At 56.4% G+C, this 4,309-nt stretch overlaps 1 protein-coding gene across 2 annotated transcripts in view; it reads right to left on the minus strand.

The window, feature by feature from the left end:
- CPLX2 (complexin 2) overlaps window positions 1-4,309 on the minus strand; it is an 86,700-nt gene that overhangs the window by 8,418 nt on the left and 73,973 nt on the right. Inside the window, exon 1 of one of the 2 annotated variants that reach the window (XM_011363862.2) lies at window positions 250-399. The exons of the other annotated variant lie outside the window; for it this stretch is intronic. The gene's annotated coding sequence lies outside the window, so the exon portion shown is untranslated. Of the gene's footprint in view, window positions 1-249; window positions 400-4,309 lie in introns of those variants that run through there. 2 annotated transcript variants of the gene reach the window in all.

The raw sequence follows: 4,309 nt of genomic DNA on the forward strand, positions 1-4,309 counted from the left end.
TTCACTCCCCTCCCAGCGCCGGCTCCGGCCTTCGCGGGGAGCTGTCCTTTCAGCACCTCGGCCAGCGCGCCGGGAGGGAGCTGCCTCTGCCGCGCAGCCTGCCCTCCTGCGCCCGGTAGTCCTGGGCAGCTGTCCCCCCAGAGCCGCACTCCCCAGCTTCCTGGGCTGCCCTGAGGCCTCCAGACGAGAGCCGGGACCCTGTCGCCCACAGCCCCGGCTCCGCCCTCCCGGCCCGAGGCCAGCACCGACCTGGCGGTCCCTGCAACCGTCTGAGCCACTGCAGGGCTCCGCGGGATTCAGCGAGGTGGTTCCTTCGGCTATTCCAGCTCCCGCCGCCGCCTCGTGCAACTCCGCCAGGCAAGCTGGGGCTGCGGCTGCTGCCGGAGGCGCCCTCCAATCACGCCCCTCAGCCAGGCCCTGACGTGCTACCGCTCCCCTTCCAGATGGGAAATTCAAATCTCTCCCTCTCTCCCTCCCTCTCTCCCTCTCCCCCCCTCTTCCTCCTCCCCCCCTCCCTCTCCTTTTCCCATTCTCCTTCCTTTTCCCCTCTCTCTTCTCCCTCCCCCTTTCCCTGTCCTCCTCCCCCTCACAGACGCTCCTGCCAATCCCCCCCGCCGCCACCTGTCCTGGCCACAGCTCTGAGGACCACGAGCTTGCTGCTTCGTTGCACTGCGGGGCAGTGGGGTTCAGGGGACGGAGGAAGCTTGCTTTAAAGCAGAACTCAAAGGTCACCTGCTCGGGGAAAGCCCTCCTCTCTTCTTCCAGAGGGGATTGGTTACACTCTCCTCGGGGTTCCCAGCAGCTCCAGACACACCCCGTTTCAGGGCCCCCGTTTCTCCGTTTGCAGGCTTCTTGACTGTGAGGACGGGGCCACCATGAGATCATCTTTGCAGCCCCTCAGCACGGTGTCCTGCCACACCAGCACCCAAGAAATGTTGATGAATGGTGTGAACACAGGGGATACGGAACCCTCCGTGTGGCCTGGGGGGGCGGGGAGGGGGAGAAGGCTGCTGCAGACTGCAGTGCCTGGGGCACGACCAGTCCTTTCTAGATCTATCTTGTGGAGCATAAGGAATCCTTGGCAAACTTTGTTCTAGAAGGTCATTTCTTTCTCCCCTGTGCCCAAGGAAGAAAAGGGAACTCCAGGCAGCAGGACAACATCTGTCCCCAGCCTGGGCCTTTCCTTTTCCTCTCACATTCATTTTTTTTTTTTTTTGGTTTTATTACTCTCTCATAATGAGCCTTTCTGTCTGCCTGCCATCTTTTGGCTTTCAAATACTCCCTTTAATCCAGCCTGATATGTAGGAAAATGGCTTCACAGAGGAGGGGCTTCGCACCAGGACTTCAAAAGATTTGCAGGAGTTCCTGCATCAATCAGGGTTATGTCAGAGTGGAGATGGCTTCTGCTTCTGTAAGGGGATGGCTTCTTTCCAAGAAGGGAGTGGCAGGAACTGCAGAAGGACGGGGTCTGGGAGAGGGAGGCATGATTTTGTTCCAACAAGGGGGACTGTTCTCTTACTCATAGTCACAGCAGGAGCCTCAAAGTGGGGAACCCCCCTAAGTCAGAGGCTACTGGTGGACCCACCCTCCTCAGCTGGAGGGTCACCTTCCGAAGCTCGTCTTTGTCCCCCCTGCAGGCTGTGGGGCTTGTATAGGGAAGGTCCTTCCTTTATGTCCGAGTTCCCCGTTTAGCGCTACGTTGGGCCATCGGCATAGCCCTTCCCTATTTTTCTTACCTTTCCCATGGCAGACACTAATGGAGGGGTAGAGGGGAGGCTGTGTGATTGGAATGACTTAGACTTGGCGCTAATGCCTGGGGGGACTTCTGGGCAGGGAGAGCTGACATCACGCCATTTCCAGAGTCACAGCCCTCGCTCCTCCCTCCTTTCTCCTGGAGCAGGAGCTCGGTGAATGGGACCTGGCTGGCAGCTCTCTGGTTACAGTTGGGTTTTTCCACAACAGGCATCGCTTTTGACATGGACGTCGACCAAGCTGGCCTAAAAACCCAACTTAACCTTCAGAGAAATGCTGCGCTCCGTTCTGGGCACCAGGACACGAAGGTGGAATTTTAATAAGCTCGAGTACGTTTAGAAGAGAAGGGGCGGTTTGGTGGTGGGCATCCGGACGTCAGGTCACGTGAGGGAAGTTGAAAGATGGGAGGAGGTGTCACCGGAGGAGAGAACGCTGAAGGCGGCTTAGCTCTTGACGGGCTAACGACTCTTGCTCAATTCGTAACTCCAGCCCGTAGCACGGGTGCCTGGCAAAGTGGATGCTAAGGAAATGCTTGTTGGATGAAGAAATGACTCTTGCAGGAAACGACTGCCACAGCATCTTGTTTTTACTGATGCTGAAGACCAAGTAGGGTAGTGGGGGAAAGGGCGATGGGGGCAGGCAGAAGCTCTCAGAGGAAGAGTCTTCTACCATTTGAAGCCGTCCAGCCATCGTACGGACTGCCTCGTGCGAGGTGGTGAGTTCCCTAGCCCTGGAAGATGGCAGTTGGGTGACAGGTGATAGCTAAAGACCCTTTTGAGCCCAAGTTTCTGTGAGTCTATAAAAACTGCATGAGCTGACATGAATCATGTCTAGCTACGGAAAATCTTACTGGTGAATAAAAGGACGGCTCAGTCAGGTTTTGGTGGCTTCATCCTGTTAAATGATTAAGGATAGAACATGACACTTGAGCTATTGGTGCTTTCTGTCGAGAAAAGATGGTGTGGAGAGAGGAGGACGTGCTCCTTGTTCAGGGTTACCAGCCTGGACGCAGTTCCCCAATGCTCCATTATCGCTACAGAAAACTCGCTAAATATTATAAGCATTTTCTAGCGATTATATAGCTATTAATCATAGCGACGGTTGGGCCCCATTATGTCTCAGGCACCGAATTTGGTGCCCGGCATAGATTATTTGTCTCTTTCGGTTCATACAAACGTCTGTTTACAAGGCGGGGGAGGCAAGGCCCAGGGATGTGCCGCGAGTCTTGGGCAGGACCTGGGTGCCAGCGCAGGCCTGCCTGGCACCCGGCTCCCGGTCCTCGCCCTGCACTGGGCCGCTCGTCTCCGACACATCCCACAGCCTGTGGAAAGGGAACTTTTGCTCTGCTGATATTTTTTCACGATGACATTTACAGTCTTCCCTGTTCCCGTTTCTCACTAAAAAAAAAAAAAAAAAAAGTGTTCCCACCCAGACGGGGGTCCTCGTGTCACGTGGGTTGTCAGCATGTCCTTCGATCTCTAACACAGCCGCCGCGAGGCCCTCCCCCACCCCCAGCCTCCTGTCCTTGCAAAGCCTGCTCTGTGGACAGCTTCTAAGAGTCACTTGGTAAAATATGGATGTGGGGCTCTGCCGAAGGTGTCTTATCCTGGCTGGTGCTGAATTTCCACTTTTATTTATGAGCTCTGTGGGCTAGGGCAGGGGGCCAGATCTGAACAGATTTTTAAAATGATATGTACATGCCTCGAATGTTCACTAGGAAGCTAATCAAGAGAGCTAATGTCAGTACTTTGTGTGGGGAATGAGGAACAGCGTGTGACGAATGACAACTGTCACAGACCATAAATGTGGCGATCAGTGAGAATGGCACTTGTCCAAAGGTCAGCCGATTTCTCCCCTGCAATTGCCTCGGTCCAAAGGGCACTGTGGACGCCATGCACACGAGGGGGCCTCTAGGAAGTGCCAGCCGCCAGCCCTGGTCTGGAGCCTACTGCCTAGGCCTGACTTCAGCTGGGAGTTGAGCTGGTGGGCGCAGGGAGATGTTTGAACGCTCTAGATGCCAACTCCACACCCTGCCATTCTAGTTTGAGCCTGGAGGAGCAGAGCTGGTCTTGGTTTGAGGTGGCGGCCGTGTGCCAGAGGCAGAAACAGACCTGTGGGGGCGGAGCGCAGGGAAGGGCGATCGGTCACCTGGCCATCTGACGAGTGGCTCTCCTCTTATCACGGACAATGGCCAGGGTGTCATCAGTGTCAGGGGCCCAGTCCGTCTCCTTCGACTGGAACGCAAACCCACGGGCATACGACGGTGCATGTGTGTGTGTGCCCAGTGGGGCGGGACCGTGCAGGATGTGGGCAGCATCCACGCGGGAGGAGACAGGTGCTGGGAGGGTCGGTATGGGTCTGCCGCCATGTGACCCTCGGTGTGTGCTGGTGGTGCGTCCCTCCAGGTGTGGAGTGACTTCAGTGCGAGTGTGTCATCGGTGTGCGGTGGAGTGGAGTGGAGTGGGTAGTCAGAGGTATTGTGTGATGGTTTGGGTATAAGGCACGGGGGCCACATACGGCTGGGCAGGTTGTCCCAAGTACCGCCTTAGGGGGCGGC

This window comes from Pteropus vampyrus, unplaced genomic scaffold (assembly GCF_000151845.1).
Source record: "Pteropus vampyrus isolate Shadow unplaced genomic scaffold, Pvam_2.0 Scaffold90, whole genome shotgun sequence".
Lineage (NCBI taxonomy): Eukaryota > Metazoa > Chordata > Mammalia > Chiroptera > Pteropodidae > Pteropus > Pteropus vampyrus.